This window comes from Hyla sarda, chromosome 4 (assembly GCF_029499605.1).
Source record: "Hyla sarda isolate aHylSar1 chromosome 4, aHylSar1.hap1, whole genome shotgun sequence".
Classification (NCBI taxonomy): domain Eukaryota; kingdom Metazoa; phylum Chordata; class Amphibia; order Anura; family Hylidae; genus Hyla; species Hyla sarda.
This window is the reverse complement of record NC_079192.1, coordinates 382,805,354-382,828,070: the sequence shown is the minus strand read 5'-3', so window position 1 is coordinate 382,828,070 and position 22,717 is coordinate 382,805,354. Positions and strand designations below refer to the sequence as shown.

The window sequence follows — 22,717 nt, the reverse complement described above, 5'->3', positions numbered from 1 at the left end:
CCTCAGTGTACAGAGCCCTGCTTGTCCTCAGTGTACAGAGCCCTGCTTGTCCTCAGTGTACAGTGTTATATTATGGATAATGTCCTCTTTAACACTTTAGTAGATATAACCATGACTTTTTCCATTAACCTTTTCCCTTTTTGCCTCCTGTTTTCTCTAATGTTCACATGAAACGCTGCACATAGAAGTGACATATTCCTCATACTCATCATTCTTTACTCAATTCCTGCCTCAAATCCTACGTCTTGAATGGATTTAGACTGCTGAGGGAATTCTCAGAATTGGGGGAGTGTGAAATGAGCTGTACTGTTTGGGGTCCCTGTCCTTCACCTCAGTGTACTCAATCTATTGTGCAGCTCCTCTCCAGGTCCTCATTGCCTATTCTATCCTCTCTTCACCTGACATTCACTGAAAATCTGGAGGGTGACAATGAAGATAAGTATTTAAATGTGTTCCCTGGAGCATTCAGCACTTGGTGTGGTTTAACAGTGTGCAGTGTTCAGAGTAAGTCCACCTCCCTCCCCTCAGTTATGTTCTCTGCCTCTAAGCATCTGCACATGTATCCGGCTGGTGGTGGATTCTGTGCCTGGTGGACATCTGAAGACAAACTACTCTTTGCTGTGGTCCAGGGACTCGGGAATGTGAAGTCTACAGGTAATATGATATATCTTATGCTAAACCTATATGCATCTTATTCAGAAGTGCCCCCTACGGTACATCACTATCATATATTGCTTATCCAGATAAAATAGAGTTAACGCATACAGTTGGGTCCTATAGACATTTCATGTACAAAAATACCCTTGAAGATGCCGATATAAAGCAACCAGAGGGTTATCTTCATTGTAAAACTGGTCAAGGAAACTAATGTGAACAAAGGAACCTAAATAAGACATAAGTATAATAGAAATAGATGCATATGGTGTCTGATAGAAATACATTGTATAGATGTAAGGAGCGGAATCGGATTGTCTTTGCATTGTGGCGTTTGGGTTATGGTAATGTAGTAGGTTCACCTGCAGTCCCAAGTAAAGTCACAGTCACAAAGTAAGAAACATTTATCTGTTCTGCATGTATACAATTATAGTAGCTTTGAATTGGAGTTAATAGAACTTTATAGGTTAATTTGCAGCTTTAGTGGAAATTCACACATAATGCTTCATGAATGGCATCGAGTGTCAGATGGCATGATGGAGAGCTTTACTGTATGTGGGTGGATAGATAGATAGGAAGAGAGAGAGATAGGTAGGTAGGTAGAGAGAGAGTTAGGAAGGCAGATATATAGAGAGGTAGGTAGATAGGTAGGTAGGTAGGTAGGTAGAGAAAGAGATAGACAGAAAGAAAGATAGAGAGAGAGAGAGAGAGAGAGAGAGAGAGAGAAGGAGATAGATAGATGCTAGATAGAAAGAGATAGATAGATAGATAGATATTGGATAGATAGATAGATATTGAATAGATAGATAGATATTGGATAGATAGATAGGTAGGTAGATAGATAGATATGAGATAGATGGATAGATATGAGATAGATGGATAGATATGAGATAGATGGATAGATATGAGATAGATAGATAGAAAGAAAGAGATAGGTAGATAGAGAGATAGATGAAAGAGAGAGACATAGCGATAGATAGATAGATAGATAGATATAGATAGATGATAGATAGAGATAGATGATAGAAATAGATATATAGATAGATAGATATTAGATAGATAGATAGGTAGATAGATGGATAGATAGGAGATAGATGGATAGATATGAGATAGATGGATAGATAGATAGATAGATAGATAAGTAGATAGATAGGAGATAGATAGATAGATATGAGATAGATGAGATAGATAGATAGATATGAGATGGATAGATATGGATAGATTGATAGATAGATAGATATGAGATAGATAGATGTGGGATAGATAGATATGAGATAGATAGATATGAATAGATGGATAGATAGGTAGGTAGGTATAGATAGATAGATAGAGAGATAGATAGAAAAAGGTAGCGTGAGGCTACCGAAACATTGTCTCTGATACGTCATGGAATAAATCATCAATTTTGACTTCAATCTCATGGTGTGCTGCATCTTTTCATTTATTCATTTTGTATAGATAGATAGATAGAGGGATGGATGGAGATAGGAAGGTAGATAGATGGATAATGCATTATTTGTATTTTTCATAAAACTGCAGGTAGAACAGTTGGACAACAGAGAACAATAACAACCCCAAAGAATTCGATGATTTTTTTCCAAACCAATGTGCCTCCAGCTGTTGCAAAACTACAACTCCCAGCATGCCCGGACAGCCTTTGGCTGTCTGGGCATGCTGGGAGTTTTAGTTTTGCAACAGCTGGAGACACACCGGTTGGAAAACACTGAGATGGATATATTTTATAAAAAAAAAAAAAATCAAAGTTCAGCTCTGCTCTGTCTATATTTATACAAATCTATAAATTCCAAGTTTGTCATTTGGCAGAAATATCTATAGATCACAGTGTATTAATCTTTTACACCGGATTTGTTGCTTTCGATAAGCAGCTTTAACCATTTAAGTGCTGTACCTAGAAGTGCAGGACTAAGTAGCTTGGCACCTGAAACAAACTGCGATTCGCTCAGGGCACAGAGTGACAAATGTATCTGAATTAACTTTCTTGCCAAGATCTACTAATAACTTTATTTATTTTTTTCCGCCTGGAAGGAGAAGAGTTGCAGACTATCTAGCTGGTTGGCAGGTTTCTTGTTCTGTGCTGTTTCCTTGTGACATCTGGTGACATTAATGTACTTCGCAACTGAATTCTTCTCATCTGCTATAATTTGCGTATTGTGATCGCATACACCTTCAGTGAGGCATAAATGTCACAAGATCGGTCCCTGGGTATCAGAATTAAAGGAATCTGCAACTACATTATAGGTCCAAAAATTAAGAAAATCCATTGTGTGGTAGCCTGGGGGATGTAGGGTATGGGGAGTGTAGCTGTGCGGATATTAAAGGGTGCTTGTTAACCCTTGCTATTCGTGACGCCAGGGTGGGGGCTCCTCAATAAAGCTTTTCCTACTGCCGCCCTTCCCAGGAACGATAGGGAGGTAGTGAGTAATAATGGATTGTCCACAACCAGAAAGCTTCTGCAAACAGCGTTAACTTTACTGAAGATTTTCTGTAGACTTCATTAACATAACAGTCTCTTATCAATATAACAGCTTCCTTTTGGAGATTGACTATGGTTGGGACTTTAGCTTTAAAAGTCTTTAGTCTATTGCGCTGTTCCACTGGATTTAGGGGAATTAGTTGCGGTCCAGTAGTCACGCTAGCATTAGAAGGAATTAGGGTAAAACTCATGATTTGTTTGGTTCTGCTGAGGCAGTAGGTTTTGAGGCCAAGAGTGTCTTTGAAAGTTGCGTAGCACACCGTCCTGTTAGTCCGGCATCCACGAGAGCGATAATTGGACGCAGCTCCCTTATATGGGCAGGGGCTGAACTAACGCTAATTGGTCCAAACGGATGTAAATCACCATTACAGAGAATGCTGGGTATCACGTGACCCAAGGACCTCCTAAGGTCCTGCAACATACCATAGAGGTTACTAGCATGATCACATGACCAAAGGTCCTGCGACGCTGAAGAAGGTAAGTACTATACATTCCTATACAATATATAATTATTAATATATACATTTATTATTACTAAATATATACATTTATGAACATTAAAGTTAGACTTAAGGAGAGGCAACTAGGGGCTGTCCCACCTGAGGACCCCTACCTGAACGTAGTTACTCTGACTTTGGGGACCTCTACACTAGGTACTGGATGCAATACGGTACTGGGACACCACAATTGTATGTGTCTACTATATGAGGGTGAGGGAGTATGGAATTGTAATGTACATCTATGTATGGATACATAGGGAAATAGTGGGGAACAGCCATGGTTGTATCCCAATTTTGGATACAATTATATTTTGCCCCAAAATGTGTGATTTTTCATTCTGCTTTTTTTTTTAAAAATAGGTGGCCTCCATGACATGGTGGATTTAGGGTAACCTACTCTAGAAATTGGTATAAATTAAGCCGGAAATCTACTTCAGCCCATATCTTGACTAGATTTGGGAAGGGAAGCTGTCATCACATTTTACCTTATACTGTATAATGTGTGACAACGCATTATATATGGTAAAATCTTCTTTCTCGCCATGCCTAGGAGATGTTAGTCTCTGCTAGTAGTGATGGTGAGTATATAAAGTTAGAAAGTGTCCCCAGCTAGCCTGTAAGTAGTCCCATGGGCGGGAGCTAATGTAATCACACCCCCTCAGCGTGATTGACAGCCCTGGCACAGCGTGTGTCATCGCTCTGCTCTGTCTGTTTAGAGAGCAGAGCCGTGATGCAGGCTGTCAATCACTCAAAGGGGGCGTCATTACAGTCAGAGCAGACAAGACTAGAAGAGGATGGCTCCCGCCCAGGGGACTACTGAGGCATCAGCAGGGAACAGCTTTTAAACTGCATATCCTCAACCATGACTGCTGGCAGGAACTTCTTCCGGTCATAGTGAGAAAGAAGATTTTACCATATAATCCCTTTAAAGTTTGGCACATAGACAGTGGGAGAGATGTGGAAAACATAGAGGCTTGTGCATCGTACGGATCTAGTCTTAAGACAGCCCATGTAATTTCTACCAAAATAACTTAATTCCACAGAAAAATAGCTCTAAAGTCTTGGCCACTAGGTGTGTCACTCCTCTGCAATCTGCTGTCTGCTGCCCGATGTCCAGGGAAATCTGTCTTGAGTAACAGATAGAACCAGGACAAATCTCAGGAAGTGGGGTGGGGTTTACCATGTGCTCTGCTCAGGAAAGAGGGAGAAAGCCTGCTGAAGATGATCCACACCGCTCCTGAAATACAGATCAGGCAGTTGTCCCTTGTGTAAATAGCAGTGTACCAGCTGTCACGCCCCCTCCTATAGGCTTGCATTGAGGGGCCGAGCATGATGTCACAAGGGGGCAGAGGCGTGATGTCACACGCCGCCAGCCCCGTGGTCGCCGGTAATCAGACCGGGAGCGAAGATGCTCCTGGGACTGATTTTAACTGGGGTGATGCGTGCAAGATCACAGGGGTCCCCAGCGGTGGGACCCCCGCGATCAGGCATCTAAAGAAGATGTCTAAGCGCCGGAGTACCCCTTTAACTTCACAGTAACATTAGCAGTTCAGTGCTTAGTATAACTTTTTCACTGCTTTGCTGCTGCTGTTTCTTTCCTTTCTGCCCACATAGCACCTTACACACCAAGTAAATAGGTAATGAATGAGAAATGGTTGTTCACAGGGACGTGCACAGACATTTTGGGGGGCAGGGCCTTAAGTGAAAAAAAGGGCACTATTCATAATTTTTTTTAAATGTTTGTAAAAAAAAAAAAAGCTGAACGTTGTAGATTTGCTACAGCTGTAGGCGGGAAACAATGGGTTGGGAAACACTGACATAGAGGCTAAGGGGTGTGAGGGCATGGAGGCTGAGGGCAAAGGAGAAAATGGAGGCTAAGGAGGAAAGATGACATAGAGGCTAATGAGGTGAGGGTATGGAGGCTTGGAGAAAGAAGGATGTGGAGGCTAAGAGGGATGAGGGCATGGAAAAGTGTTTCCCAACCAGTGTGCCTCCAGCTGTTGCTAGACAGACAAAGGATTGCTGAAAGTTTTTTGCAACAGCTGTAGGAACCCTGGTTAGGAAACACTGGCATGGAGGCTGAGGAGGAAGGACACAGAGGCTATTGGGGATGGTAAGAACATGGTGGCTTTATAGTGCAACTCCTTTAAAGGGGTACTCCGGTGGAAAAAAATTCAAATCAACTGGCTCCAGAAAGTTAAACAGATTTGTAAATTACTTCTATTAAAAATCTTAATACTTCCAGTACTTATCAGCTGCTGTATGCTGCAGAAGAAGTTGTATTTCTTTCTGGAATTCTTTTCAGTCTGACCACAATGCAGAAACTGTGCAGTGTACAAGCAAATCCCCATAGCAAACCTCTCCTGCCCTGGACAGTTCCTCATACAGGCAGAGGTATCAGCAGAGAGCACTGTGGTCAGAGTGAAAAGAACTCCAGAGGAAGTTGAGTTGTTCTTTTCTGTCTGACCACAGTGCTCTCTGCTGACACCCACCTGTGAGAGCTGTACACAGCGCTGGAGGCTCCGTGTCTGAAGCCTCACGACCGCGGGGTCGGAGTATTGTGACGTCAGGACTCCGGCAACTTTTTACGTCACGCCGTCCCCTCCATGCAAGCCTATGGGAGGGGGTGTGATGTCGCAAGGGGGCAGAATCGTGATGTCGCGATACTAAGGGCCCGTGGTCGTGAGGCTTCAGACATGGAGCCTCCAGCGCTGTGTGCAGCTGAGACCGGTGGGTGCTGCATGAGAGATTGTTGGGGTCCCCAGTGGCGGGACCCCTGCGATCAGACATCTTATCCCCTATCTTTTGGATAGTGGATAAGATGTCTTAGGGCTGGAGTACCCCTTTAAGGTTCTGTCCTGTAGTATGTACTCACACCCTGAAACCGCAGAAATGAGCTCCTACCCATCCTCCCGTGTAGCTGCGGTGGCCTCCATCTCCAATGTGTCAGGAGGAGGTGCCAGTCCAGCAGAGGAGGAGGAGGATCCATGAGCTCAGGCAAGTGCCTGACAGGTTGTGAGGGCACCAGAGGGCAAGGAGGTGACAACCACCAGAAAAGTGAGACCTAAGTACCTAACTGTATCACTGTGACAATTGGACTCTAATGGGGGCAATTAAATGTTCTGATCAAAGCTCCCTGCACCAAAAATCTGTTGCAATTTGCACCAAACAAATCTGGTACATGTTTAGAATGTGTAATTAGATTGAATAACAAATTTTTTTACCCCCCCCCCCCCATTATCTTCTGCAGACATAGTTGGAGGTTGTTATTGAGCCCCTTAGAGCCTTTTTCATGGTGAACAACCAGAGACGTGCCCACATATGGGGGAGACTGATTAAAAAAAATTGTGCTGAGGAAAAGGTGACCAGTCTTTTTTTTTTTTTTTTTTTTTTTTTTTAAAAGGCCTCTGAAAAATAAAATAAGAAATCTGATTGGTTGCTGTGTATATACTGTGTGGGGGTTATATATACAGTAACACTTGGGGAGATTTATCAAAACCTGTCCAGAGGTAAAGTGGCCCAGTTGCCCATAGCAACCAATCAGATCACCTCTTTCATTTTTCAGAGGCCTTGTTAAAAATGGAAGAGGCAATCTGATTGGTTGCTATGGGCAACTGGGCAGCTTTTTCTCTGGACAGGTTTTGATAAATCTCCCCCACTGAGTATACTGTTTAGGAGCCTATGTATAATTTCTGTATATACCAGTGGTCTCCAACTTGCGGACGTCCAGATGTTGCAAAACTACAACTCCCAGCATGCTGGGAGTTGTAGTTTTGCAACATCTGGAGGTCCGCAGTTTTGAGACCACTGGTATGTACTGTGTGGAGGTTATATAAACACTGTGTATACTGTTTATGAGCCTATATATAATTACTGTGTATAATGTGTGGGAGTTATATATACACTGTGTATACTGTTTATGAGCCTATATATAATTACTGTATATACTGTGTGGGGGTTATATATACACTGTATATACTGTGTGGGGGTTATATATATATACTGTAAAAAAAAAGTTAAGTTGCCCATAGCAACCAATCAGATCGCTTCCTTTATTTTTCAGATTTCTTTAAAAAAAATATAAGAAGCAATCTGATTGGTTGCTATGGGCAACTCAGCAACTTTTTCTCTGGACAGGTTTTGATAATTCTCCCCCATTGTGTATATACTGTGTGGGGTGATATATATATATATATATATATATATATATATATATATATATATATATTACTGTGCATGGAATCCATACAATAGATTTTATATATATATATATATATATATATATATATAAACCAAAAAATATTGCAGCACTACTCAGCCTCAGTATGTGAGTGCCAGCATCCAGAACCTCTTGACCCAAGTCCTTAGTTTAGATAAAATCCAACGACAACGCAGCACTCCCAAGAACGGTGAAAAAGGTGTAGATTTATTTCTGAAACGTTGCTTATACAGTGATCCCTCAACTTACAATGGCCTCAACATACAATAGTTTCAACATACAATGTTTTTTTCTGGACCATCGTAACTTGAAACCAGACTCAACATACAATGTTGCAGACAGTCCAGATCTGTGAAATGTGTCACAACTGGAGGAAATGACCAATCAGAATGGGCATTCACTTGTAAATCACCTGCATTACTGAGGTGCAAGCACTGACTGGCTGTCTGGTAGCGCCCCCTACAATACAGGGAGGAACTACAAGTCCTGTACTACTCCTTACCTGTGCCAGGGTTAGCTGCTCCTTTGAACACCAAGTATGGGTGGCTCCATTTGGGACACTGTGTGTACTGCACAGGACCCTGAAGAAGCTCCTGTCCTCTACATAAACCAATGTTTCCCAACTAGGATGTCTCCAGCTGTTACAAAACTACAACTCCCAGCATGCCCGGACAGCCAACGGCTGTCCGGGCATGTTGGGAGTTGTGGTTTTGCAACAGCTGGAGACACCCTGGTTGGGAAACACTGACATAGACAGTGATTACATCTCCCAGCAGATCTTTCTTACTTTTATATGTAAGGATTTGCTATATCTGTATTAGTTATCTACTTATTTTTCTTTAATCCTCACTTTTTCCTATTTTTTGGATGACATTTCACAACCAATTACCAGGTTTCCATAGAGTTCTGGTCTCAACATACAATGGTTTCAACTTACAATGGTCGTCCTGGAACCAATTAATATTGTAACTTGAGGGACCACTGTATTGATGTGACAGAAATAAATCTACACCTTTTTCACCTTTCTTGGGAGTGCTGCGTTGTCGTTGGATTATATATATATATATATATATATATATATATATATATATATATACATATATATATATATATATATATATATATATATATACATATATATATATATATATATATATACATATATATATATATACATATATATATATATATATACATATATATATATATATATATATATACATATATATATATATATATATATATATATATACATATATATATATATATATACATATACATTGGTGTCAAATCCCCTTTAAGGACACTGGGAAATAAATCTAAGAGTGTCACATAAACACGATGGGGAAAAAAAAAGGAAGCGCCTAATAACAATTGCAGACAATGACCTTCTTAGAACAATATCCATAGTCCAGACCACGGTTGATACGTGTAGTCTTGTGGCATGGACATTACCTCTATAATATTGATCTCTATGGAGACAGATTACAGGGGTTACTTGCAATGGCTCCAATGTTGTATAATCTGATAGTGCTTGCCTTCAGAGGCTGTATAGATCACTTAGAATAATTCAATAAATTCCCATAATGCAATTGTTACTAAAAGAAACAGGTAAATTCAATTTGTTAGCTTAAGAGAAGTCCCTTTGCATGAGACGGGTTGTTCTTCTTGGTTCAATAATCAGCGTTTTTCTAATACGTCGCGGAGAAGGGATTTTAGTGGAGCAGAAAATGGTAGCGCCTGAGGGCAGGAAAAAAGATGAGAGGTGGATTTACGCTCTCCGCTGGAGTGTATGAAATTTTATGTAGAGATTTGTTTGGCTTTGACAGGTGATACACAACAGCTGGATGTCACGCTGCTGGCATTTACGCATACTGTGATCGGTCTTACTCGTATCTTGGTAACTGAAACTAGAAAGTGCTAAGTAAGATGTAGATTATTTTACATTAGATTTCATAACGTAGTTAAATCAATGCTAATCCAGATCAGGATACTCCATCTAAAGGTCAGTTTTATGAGCAAACACCCAGAGTACAGTAGATCAAAGAAGAAAACGTGTAAAAGTAAGACTAAGGGAACAAATTACAAAGAGTTACACGTCCAGTCTTGAATAGGTTAACCAGCATAAGGGGTTTCTCCCCAAAACAGCACCATTTCTGTCCTCTGGTTGTGTCCGGTATTGCAGCGCAGTTACATTGAAGTAAATAGAGTCAAGTTGTAATACCACACACAACCTGATGTCAAGGGTGGTGCCGTTTGTAGAAGAAATATGCTCTGTTTTTCTTTATGTAAACCCCTCGTCTAAATACTCTTCCACTAGATTTATCAAGAGGTGCATGTCTCTTGATAAATCCAGATAAGCAAACAAGAACAGAGCGCCACATAGGGTAAACCAATATGGTGCTAGGAGTAACTGATGAAGAAAAAAGTTGCTTACCTGGACATATAATGTAACTGTGTGGGTCTAGGGCAGTGCTTCCCAACCAGGGTACCCCCAGCTGTTGCAAAATTACAACAGCCTTTGGCTGTTTGGGCATGCTGGGAGTTGTAGGTATGAAACAGCTGGCGGCATCCTGGTTGGGAAACACTGGTCTAGTGGGTATAATAGGTATAGCCAATCCAGATCGCAAAAAATAAATCTGATGAAGGGTATGTTGCCCCAAAAAGCGTTGTCTGTCAATTGAAATAAACTTTACTTTATTTGGAGAACTAGAACAAACCTATTGGTTCCTCCTCTCCAGCATGTGAGGCTGCCCTCGTCCCCATGCCTTCTGTGTGCCAAGCTATGCCCACTTGGAGAGTGTGGCGCAGACTGGTAAAAAGTGCAAACATTTTGCCAATCTCCGTCATGTGAAGACTGTAATAAGTTCCCCCCTAAAAATCTCTCTCTTTTTATACGCTCTTTTTTTTTTTTTTTTGCTCATTCAGTGACATCAAGAACCTAACCTACACAGCCACAAGACATAGATCATGGTGTCATAGGGGAAGATTTATCAATCTTCCCCTATAGCAGTTGCCCATAGCAACCAATCAGATTGCTTCTTTCATAAAAAAAAAAAAAAAAAAACGAAAGAATCAATCTGATTGGTTGCTATGGGCAACTGCACCACTTTTCCTCAACACAGGTTTTGATAAATCTCCCCCATGGTGCCTGCATTGTGGCTATTGACATTGAATGTGGTCACATTTTTACAGATAACTTAGGCCATGTTTACACAGAGTAATTTCTGAGCGGAATTCCACAGAAATATTCAGCTCAGAAATTTTGCTGCAGCAGAGTCCCATTGATTTCAGCAGTTCAGCAGTTCAGCAGTTCTTGTGCTGATAAAACATGTAAATTGTCCGCCTGTGTTTTCTGGACAGACATTCAGCACATTTTCTGCCATGTGGACATACAGTCATGGCTGTAAATGTTGGCACCCCTGAAATTTTTCTAGAAAATTAAGTATTTCTCACAGAAAAGGATTGCAGCAACACATGTTTTGATATACAGATGTTTATTCCCTTTGACACTCGGCTGTACGGTGCAACCCAAAATCCGTCGTTAATCCTTAAATTTCATGATGCCTTGCACGCTTTCAAGGCACCCAGTGCCAGAGGCAGCAAAATAAACCCCAAAACATCATTGAACCTCAACCATATTTCACTGTAGGTACTGTGTTCTTTTCTTTGTAGGCCTCATTCCGTTTTTGGTAAACAGTAGAATGATGTGCTTTACCAAAAAGCTCTATCTTGGTCTCATCTGTCCACAAGACATTTTCCCAGAAGGATTTTGGCTTACTCAAGTTCATTTTGGCAAAATGTAGTCTTGCTTTTTTATGTCTCTGTGTCAGTAGTCGGGTCCTCCTGGGTCTCCTGCCATAGTGTTTCATTTCATTTAAATGTTGGCGGATAGTTTGCGCTTACACTGATGCTCCCTGAGCCTGCAGGACAGCTTGAATATCTTTGGAACTTGTTTGGGGCTGCTTATCCACCATCCTGACTATCCTGCGTTGGCACCTTTCATCAATTTTTCTCTTCCGTCCACGCCCAGGGAGATTAGCTACAGTGCCATGGGTTGCAAACTTCTTGATAATGTTGCGCACAGTGAACAAAGGCAAATCTAGATCTCTGGAGATGGACTTGTATCCTTGAGATTGTTAATATTTTTCCACAATTTTGGTTCTCAAGTCCTCAGACAGTTCTCTTCTCCTCTTTCTGTTGTCCATGCTTAGTGTGGCACACACAGACACACAAGGCAAAGACTAAGTGAACTTCTCTCCTTTTTATCTGCTTTCAGGTGTAATTTTTATATTGCCAACACCTGTTACTTGCCCCAGGTGAGTTTAAAGGAGCATCAATCTTATTTTTCCACAATTTTGAAAGGGTGCCAATAATTATGTCCAGCACATTTTTGGAGTTTGTGTGACATTATGTCCAATTTGCTTTTTTTTCCTCCCTTTTTTGGTTTAGTTCCAATACACACAAAGGAAATAAACATGTGTATAGCAAAACATGTTACTGCAATCCTTTTCTCTGAGAAATACTTCATTTTCTAGAAAAATTTCAGGGGTGCCAACATTTAAGGCCATGACTGTAGTCTTACTGTGACAGTGACTCAAAAAATGCCAGAATTTAACCTGGATGCATTTCTGGCCATTATTGCAGTAATTTCTGTGTTGTGACCCCAGTGCCCTTCCCTAAATATGATCACTAAAGTAAAGTGAGAATTTTGCTGGAGTCACACACACACATGTTATATGGATACAAATCCTGACCATATTTCTAATGACCAGAACTAAAAGCAATATTGTTGACTTGTGTTGAGGACAGGCTATCACTGAAAAAGTCCCAGAAATCCCCTTTATAGACTATGGCATCCAAATCTCATCATTGAGAGCCTGATGAAGAGTGTGGAGCCTGCAAAATGCGTTGACCAAATAAACCTTTTTTTATTGTTTTATCTATACTTGGTTTGTAAATCTTGCGTATAGATAGTTGACCCACAGCCAGGAGCCCTATCTCTGGACATCCATCTTCTACTCAGGCTCTTGAGAATCTCTCCGTTTCCAAAGAGACTTGTTCCAGTCCAAATCTCTTTGGCATTGCCCAGTAGTTGGAATCTCTGTCCACGCAGGTAGGAGTTGGAGGTTCCCAACTATGCCCCACACATGTTATCTTGTGTCTTGGGATTCTTCTGAAGACCTTGATTTAAATCTGCTACCGTTTGAAGTTTCAAATTTGTTTTTGCAAATTTATAGTATATCAATATTTTCAGCTTTACCAATGATGACTTTGTTATCCGATGTCAATGGGCATTTTACTTGAGAAAATGAATGATTCTATGAGTAGTGATGATGGTCGCCGTTTGAAGAGATGATACATGGGAAAGATAATCATTATACTGGATTGATAGGTCTCCAGCTGCTGATGGAAGCGAATCACATAGAACATATACGAAGCGGGGCTATATGTCATAAGGTTTGTCCTGTATACTTTATAAAATGGTCACACATCGCACATGATTTACCGCTCATTCTTCAGGTACTCATGAAAAAAATGAGTTCTCTCTATAATGAAATCCTTGTATGTGGATCGATATTACCTGGATTGATTGTATTGTCATTCCGCTTCCAATATTATTGTGTACAGTATAATGGAGATTTATAGAATGTCCTATGTTTTCTAGTTTTGATAACCACTTTTCACTTCATCTCCCACCACTCAAAGCCTGACAATAAAGGGTCCTATTACTTTAAGCTCCAGTGATCAGACATTGCAGAAACAAGATGCTGATTGATAAACATTACACCTATGTTGGTTAGACAATACTATTTAATGCATATAAAATCAGAATTTCACATTTTGATGGCTTTAGTAGAGTCTATAGAATAATTGTACCAATGCCCAGTTTGCACCTAGGTCCAACCATTGGGTGAAATTTAAGGCCCTTTTAGTTAGGCCATTGGGCTCCCGATAACATGCACCAATCTAGTGATCAGTGCTTATTTGTGGGAGGCTGCACAAACAATTGCAGGATAATTTGGATTGCAGGATAAAATCATCATTGTGGCCCGTACATCACTTCTTTACACTGGGTATTGTTCAGCCAATAACAATAATGTAAATGGCTTCACTAAAGATCTAATCAGCCTCGTTCTTCATCTAATCTAAAGGCCTGGGGCCTCACACACCCTGCCCAGGACTTGACCGATCCAACGCTGTTCTCTTGAGCTCTCTGTAAAGCTGCAAGTGTATGCCACTTTCCCGATAAGATTCCTGTGCAAAGCTCTGCTCACTGATTCCGCTTAATGAGTACCTTTCATCAAAAGTTTTTTTTATCTTTTATTGTTTAATATACAGTGGGGATCAAAAGTTTGGGCACCCCAGGTAAAAATTTGTATTAATGTGCATAAAAAAGAAAATTCTTCAAATGGCATCAAACTACAGATTAGACATTCTTATATGTAAACAAAAGTTAGATGTAATTTCCATCATTTACACTTTCAAAATAACAAAATAACAGAAAACAAAAAAATGGCGTATGCAAAAGTTTGGGCACCCTGCAGAGTTAATATCCTGTACTGCCCCCTTTGGCTAGTATCACAGCTTGTAAACACTTTTTGTAGCCAGCCAAGAGTCTTTCAATTCTTGTTTGAGGTATCTTTGCCCATTCTTCCTTACAAACATCTTCCAGTTCTTTGAGATTTCTGGCCTGTCTGTCACGCACTGCTCTTTTAAGGTCTATCTATAGATTTTCAATTATGCTGAGGTCAGGAGATTGTGAAGGCCATGGCAAAACCTTCAGTTTACGCCTCTTGAAGTGATCCCCTGTGAATTTTGAGTTGTGTTTAGGATCATTCTCCATTTGTAGAAGCCATCCTCTCCTTAACTTCAGCTTTTTCACAGATGGCATCAAGTTAGCATCCCAAATTTGCTGAAATGTTATTGAATCCATTTTTCCTTCTACTCGTGAGATATTCCCTGTGCCACTGGCTGCAATACAACCCCAAAGCATATTGATCCACCCCCATGCAGTTGGACAGAGGATATTTTCATTAAATTCTGTTCCCCTTCTTCTCCAAACGTACCTTTGCTCATTCCAGCCAAAAAGTTAAATTTTAACCTCATCGGTCCACAGAACTTGTTTCCAAAATGCATCAGGCTTGTCTATATGTTCATTTGCAAAGTTCAAATGCTGATTTTTGTGGTGAGGACGTAGAAGAGGTTTTCTTCTGATGACTCTTCCATGAAGACCATATTTGTACAAATATCTCTTTATATTAGAATAGTGTACCACAACTCCAGTTTCTGCCAGATCTTTCTGGAGGGATTTTGCAGTTAAACGTGGGTTTTGAATTGTTTTTCTCACAATCCTGTGAGCTGTTCTGTCTGATATTTTTCTTGGTCTTCCAGATCTTGCTTTAACTTCCACTGTTCCTGATGACTGCCATTTCTTAATTACATTCCGAACAGAGGATATTGACATCTGAAAACATTTTGCTGTCTTATTATAGCCTTCTCCAGCTTTGTGAGCGTCAACTATTTTCAGTTTCAGATTTCTAGACAACTGCTTAGAAGAACCCATGGTGCTGATTGTTGGGGCAAGGTCAGAATAGTCTGGGCATTTAAAACCTTTGAGATTGACATCACCTGGTCTTCCCAGATGATGAATGAGAACAATCCATGACACTGGCAGGTCTCAGCTTTGCAAAGGGGCAGTGCATGGTATAAATTCAGCAGGGTGCCCAAACTTTTGCAGATGCCATTTTTTTGTTTTCTGTTATTTAGAAAGTGTAAATGAAGGAAATAAAATCTAACTTTTGTTGGCATATTATAAGAATGTCTAATTTGTAATTTGATGCCTTTTGGAGAATTTTCCATCTTTCCTTGGCTTCTTTATGCACATTAATACAAAATTTTACCTGGGGTGCCCAAACTTTTGATCCCCACTGTATATAGATTAAGTTTGTTATTGGATTCTATAAAAAAAAAAAAATTACTTTCATGTGTTTACTTTAGAAATTTTGGCCACTAGGGTTCTACCCTAGGAGTCCCTGTTTCGAAACCGCATACTAAGCACAGCTTCCCCACTGTCAATCAGACAGGCGGGAGCGAGCGCTGTGCGCGAAATCCTGCTGGGCACGGCTCGTGTATAGCTAAACAGAGAGGAAGAGACTCAGAGGCTGCCGTCCTTGCCCTGTACTGTACCCAAGAGGGAGCACAGCATACAATAAGGAGGGCGGAAGCCGGCCCTGACAGGCATCAGATGACGTTGTGCCTGCCGGGTCACGCCCACTTCCTTCCCTCGCACACAGCTCCAAACTGAGCTACTGAAGATAGATGTAAAAAGGTATTTACTGGGGGTTTAAACTTGAAATAATCACAGGGATAGAGGTAGTTAGAATCAGGGAAAGATGGGGAGGGGGATTAGGAAAAGTTTAGTTGATGATAGGTACTCTTTAAATTACATCTAATGGAGACCCCAACAGACCCATTTCATAGTGAATGGGACCTGTCGGGTTCCGTTGATGTCATTTATGACACCCTAAGTCTCATCCCCGTTATTCAGCTGTTTCAGCTGTTGTATTAGAGCTCCCTAACAGAGCTCTGCAATGCTGATGTGAACCCAGCCTAAAAGGTCCTTTATATCAGATGAAGAAAGAGCAAATGCTGGTTCGTTGACTGATTAGATCTTTAGTGTAGCCATTTTTATTATCATTATTGGCTGAACGTTGCCCTGTGTAAGTATGGGATGTATGGGCCACTTGGAAATTCTGTTGCAGCGGAATTCCAGGAAGAATTAGTTACATAGTTAGTACGGTCGAAAAAAGACATATGTCCATCAAGTTCAACCAGGGAATTAAGGGGTAGGGGTGTGGCGCGATATTGGGGAAGGGATGGGATTTTATATTGACACGTCAATTATTTCTGCAGAGTAGCTTGGAAATACATTGTTGTCTATGGAGACATTTACGAACAGTCCTAGCACTGGCATAGTCTGCTGGTGCATGCTGAAATTTTCCGGCCAGACAGTCTGCCAAAATTGCGCTTAGTAATACCACTGTACAGATAACACAGGATCAGGCCATTCACAGTAGGTGATACTCAATCTGTCCTCCTTTCTGCGCCATGACCTCAGCACAGGTCAAAGAGCTGTAGAAGTTAATAGGTACAGCTCCAATCTATTGTCACCTATGTCCCTGCTGAAAAACGTATCTCTTAGGGTAGGGTCACACGTAACGAATCTGCAGTGTATTTAACGCTGCGGATCCACCGGTGACCTGACCCTATAGTGTGCCTCCAGCTGTACCCCCCACGCACTCAGACGCTACGAACAGCCACACAGGGACAAGCGAGTTGCTGTGCGCATGCGCAATGTACTCAAACATTGCGGCTGCTCCGCAATGTTTAAAGCGTACCCGTCAGATCCCAAAAAAATAATAATTTTATTGTATACATTTTTTTATCACACTTTTAATTTAGATAACTAGTCTGAATTCCTCTCAAAGGAAGGGGGTGTGGTCTCACTGTGCAGGTCTCCGCCCCCTCCCTCAGTATGTTGTCTCCTCACATCTCCCCTAGCATTAGCAAAACTACAACTCCCAGCTTGTCCTCACTGACAGTAGTGGGACACAAGCTGACAGTGGGAGGATTTTTCCTCCAGCTGTGAGCCCTGCGCTCACAGCTGTCAATCAAGGAAGTGTGTTCATGACATAGGTGATGATGCATGGACACAGCAGGACTAGTATGTGTCCAAGCAGACAGGGGGCAGTTGTTTGACTGGCTTTTTCAGTATGAAATACTGAAAATTTTCTAATGAAAGCAAATGCAAAACCTATTGATTTTGCATGCTTTACAGCACATCAAAAGTTTTTGTATCTGACAGTGCACATTTAAGTACACTGCAAGTACACACGGTGAACAGCTGGAGGCACACTATACGGCTGAGTCACAGATGGATCTGCAGCATACTTTTATGCTCCCTTATGTGTGACCCTACCCTTAATGTGCAGAGAGCTCAGACAATATTGACACCCCCATAGTAGTGTACCCTAAAATGTTATAAAAAAAATTTACAATTACAAACAGGTTTTTTTTTTTTTTTTTTCTAAAAGTAATCACTATGTTAGCCGGCATCACTGCCCCATGACCCGGACACATCAGATCAGTGTTTCCCAACCAGGGCACCTCCAGTTGTAGTTTTGCAACAGCCGGAGGCACCCTGGTTGGGAAACACTGCATTAGATGGAAAGGAGATCAAAAGAACAGCAGGAGACGTCAGTATGTAACAGCTGAAACGGTTTTTAAAATAATAGTTGCATTTCATGAGTAAATTGATACTTTTTTGTAGGACAAAATTATCCACTTGCAAAATTGAGAAACATTTACAGCTGATATAAAACTATATAAGCTATGCAAAATGCAATGAAGAAAAAGGCAGAAAATGGTGAAACATTAACAGCTGCAGATTCTGATATATTCTAACTTCTTGTAATTATAGAGTTTGTGCTTTAAGTGTATGTTCGCGGTGTTTATAGCTGTATGCCCTGGGCACAGTGGGTGATGGACAAGCTCAGGGTGAGGGATCACAGTGCCAGTATCTATTTACGCTGCGACTTGCTCAGTCCCTGATGGAAATGCACTTGCAGACGATGGCTAATTGAGGCAAGAACAATGGCGCTGATGAGAATAAATTAGGGCTCTCGCCGGCGTGTGCAGGTGAGAAGAGGAAAATGCAGACGCTGAAAGCGACACGACAGGAGCTCATTCTTTCCATTGTGCAGGGGACGCATAGACGGTTATTTTTTTTATGTTCTATCTACATCCTCCCATATTACAGATGTTTCCATCACCCCCCACCAAAAAAGAAAAATAATCATTCGCATAATGTCTAAAAATGTTTTCTTACAAACATATACCGCCTCTATATAAGCTCTAGTGATAGAGTACAAGACATGGAATTGCACACAAAGTTTTTGATAATTACCCTCACTGGCCACTTTATTAGGTACACCTTGCTAGTATCAGGTTGGACCCCCTTTTGCCTTTATTCTTGATGGCATACTGTCTACAAGATGCAGGAAACATTCCTCAGAGATTTTGGTCCATATGGACATGATGGCATCAAGCAGTTGCCAAAGATTTGTCGGCTGCACATCCATGATAAGAATCTCCGGTTCCACCACATCCCAGCGGTGATCTATTGGATGAGATCTGGTGACTGTGGAGGCCATTGGAGTCCAGTGACTTCATTGTCATGTATGAGATGATGTCATGTGACATGGGGCATTATCCTGCTGGAAGTATCATCAGAAGATGGGTCCACTGTGGTCATAAAGGGATGGACTTTGTCAGCATGAATACGATGTTCAGTTGGTACTAAGGGGTCCAACGAATGCCAAAAAATGTCCCCCACCCCATTACAGCACCACCTCCAGCCTGATTTGTTAACCCCTTAAGGACTCAGCGTTTTTCCGTTTTTGCATTTTCATTTTTTCCTCATCACCTTCTAAAAATCATAGCGCTTTCAATTTTGCGCATAAAATTCCATATGATGGCTTATTTTTTGCGCCACCAATTCTACTTTGCACTGACATCAGTCATTTTACCAAAAAATGAATGGGCGAAACGGAAAAAAAATTCATTGTGCGACAAAATTGAAGAAGAAATTTCATTTTAGGGGCTTCCGTTTCTACGCAGTGCATTTTTAAATGACACCTTATCTTTATTCTTATATAGGTTTGATTTTGTCGTACTTCTGAAAAAAATCATAACTACATGCAGGAAAATGTATACGTTTAAAATTTTTATTTTTCCGCGTATGGGCTGGTATGGGGTCAAATTTTTTGCGCTGCGTTCTAAAGTTTTTATCGGTACAATTTTTGCATTGATCGGACTTTTTGATCGCTTTTTATTCATTTTTTTTATGATATAAAAAGTGACAAAAAATATGCTATTTTGGACTGTGGAATTTTTTTGCGCATACGCCATACACGGTGCGGTTTAATTAACAATATATTTTTATAGTTTGGACATTTCCGCACGCGGCAATACCACATATGCTTAGTTTTATTTTTATTTACACAGTCTTATTTTTTTATGGGAAAAGGGGGGTGATTCAAACTTTTATTAGGGAAGGGGTTAAATGACCTTTGTTAACACTTTATTTTCCCCCATAGGGGACTATAACACTGCACACACTGCTTTCCTACACTAATCACTGCCATGCAATATCATGGTGTTGATCAGTGTTATCACCGCTTGACTGCTTCTGCCTGGATCTCAGACACGGAGCATTCATTTGGTGACCGGACAGAGGCAGGTAGGGATCCTCCTCGTGCCCTGCAAGCTGTTTGGGATGTTGCAATTTTACCACGGCGGTCCCGAACTGCACGACTGAGCTGCCGGGAAGGTTTCACTTTCACTTCAGATGCGGCGATCGCCTTTGATCACCACATCTGAAGGGTTAATACCGGGCATAACCGCGATCGATGATGTCCGGTATTTGCCACGGATCCCGGCCGTTGATGGCTGCTGGGACCAACCCAATATGATGCAGGGTCATCGCGAGACCCCGCGTTCTATCGCGGGAGCCGGCGCAGGACATAAATATACATCCTGCAACGTTAAGGAACGTCCTTAACATTGCAGGACGTATATTTACATCCTGTGCCAGCTCCCACGATAGAACACGGGGTCTCGTGATGACCCAAAGTTGGATCAGCCTGTAGTGTGGTTTTCCACTTTGATTTTGAGTCCATATCCACACTTTCATGGGTTGATAAATTTGATTTCCATTGATAATTTTTGTGTGATTTTGTTGTTAGCACATTCAACTATGTAAAGACGAAAGTATTTCATACGATTAGATCATTCATTCAGTCTAGGATATGTAATCTCAATTCCCTTTATTTTTTTGAGCAGTGTATATTTGTAGCTCCTAATGGGCTCTATTGGACGGCGTGGGGGGGCTTTTGATCACGGACGCAGACGAACAGCCAGCCACCTCTAGCAGGAACGCATTGCTGCACGGGAATGCATTTCACACTCTGTAAATGCAGTCTGCTTCCATCCCAGTTCCTCTTTCCTCTCCTGTTTGCTCAGAATTAGACCATTGAGGGGAAGATGGGAGTTTGTATTACTGCTCATTAGATTTTAAGACAGCAGGATGCATTTCTTATATAAGACAGCAGTGAGTTTGTTCTGAGGGACACTACTGTGACTGAGTGACAGTGATAAGTAATATGAGCTCCCCTCTTCAGATCACTGGTCTCGTGCGGAGCAGACAGAAAAGGGAGCAGGGAGGGAGCTGTGCTTTCAGAGAGTGTGACGTGACATCACAGCTACAAGCCAAACAGCTCAGCTGATATGGAGAGATATTTGCAGTATGACTAATAACATTATATTAGTAAGTTGCTTTATTATAATTTTTGATACCATATGCAGGTTGTTTCTTTCACCAGACAACCCCTTTTTCTGCTTGACCAGTAGATGTCAGACCAAGAGGATCACTGGTTACGTGTATAGGTAGTGTCTGGTCGGCAGAACAAGCAGTAAGGCAACGGAGCCTGTTCTTCTGCATATCAGGAGAACGTCTCAGCAGAACGATGTGAGTAATACATTGTTCCATTTAGTGTTTCTTTCCCTACTTTATGCTGGTCTTAGACAGTGACAGATTCCAAATAACTGAGATATGTCTGCATGTTTGTCCTCTGCTATTTTATTCATCATGTTTCAGCTTCAATAGAGATCAGAAATATCAATAATGTGACTAGAGTCTGACCAGCATCATGGGTTTATGGTAATACGAGAGGTCAGGATCACAGTAGATGTAATACATCACTACATTTGCATGGTTTCCTTATACCCTGTCTCCTATTCTACTCCATGAGCCTCTGCCTCATTGTTTTCCTGCAGAGAGGAAGTGTATCATGGGATATGTAGTAAGTAGTATAGGCATAACTAATAGGTTTTGAACCAGCATGGTGCCATACACACTATCATGTAATTGGCACCCCTTGCAGTTATGATACTAAGCATCTACCCCCCTTAGGAATAGTAGGCATGTGAGTAGTTGTTTATTAGTATTTCTGCACTTTGTGACCTCCCCCATATAGCATTGTGGCTGATCTACATCATGGTGCCCTTGTTACTGTAACCAGTGAGTATAGCCTCTCTTTTCATTATTGGATATAGTGGCAGGAGAACCATCCAAGATGGCAAATGGACAAAGAAGTGTCTCTTGATATAAACCCTAAGGTAGGGGTCTCAGACTCAAATTACACTGGAGGTAGCGGCTGGGTGAGGCTGGGCGGCATGCGCCCCTCAAATATAAGAGTAAGTGAAGATAATGGGCTCTATTGGACGGGGTGGGGGGGCTTTTGATCATGGACGCAGATGAAGACTGGAGGACGGGGGTGTACTGGTGGCAGCGCGGACGCAGTTAAAGACCGGCCAGACACACACACACAGGGGACTGAGATGCGCCCCCATCAAGTCTTGTGTGAAGTCTTCCAGCATTTAGCGCTGCTTGCCCGAAGCAGGGCTAAATGCCTGAAGAAATAATCTGCCCGGCACCCAGAACTGCATGTCCCTGACGTCGGGCGATACAAATTACACATCCCTGGTGCGGGCAGCATAATTTTGTTCCACGGGCCGCAAATGGCCCGCGGGCAGGGAGTTTGAGACCCCTGCCCTAAGGTATCCAGTTTGATGGGGCCTCTGGGCCCCATCAGTTTGGAGCCCCATTAAGCAGCTACGCCACATGAGCCTAATAGCTTTAGTTTTGTTGCATCAATACTTTCTAAAGAGTTAAATTATTATTTTCTATTATAACAAAATGTGCATTACCAATCATGAATGTTCCAC

The 22,717-nt window shown here is 41.4% G+C and overlaps 1 protein-coding gene across 4 annotated transcripts in view; it reads left to right on the top strand.

Moving 5' to 3' along the window:
• The first annotated feature begins 314 nt into the window (after positions 1–314).
• LOC130367095 (neuropeptide Y receptor type 2-like) overlaps positions 315–22,717 on the top strand; it is a 64,792-nt gene continuing 42,389 nt past the window's right edge. The window contains exon 1 of one of the 4 annotated variants that reach the window (XM_056569486.1): positions 315–654. The gene's annotated coding sequence lies outside the window, so the exon portion shown is untranslated. Of the gene's footprint in view, positions 655–3,536; positions 3,626–6,684; positions 6,706–21,280; positions 21,459–22,717 lie in introns of those variants that run through there. The other 3 variants (XM_056569488.1, XM_056569489.1, XM_056569487.1) reach the window with 3 other exon arrangements.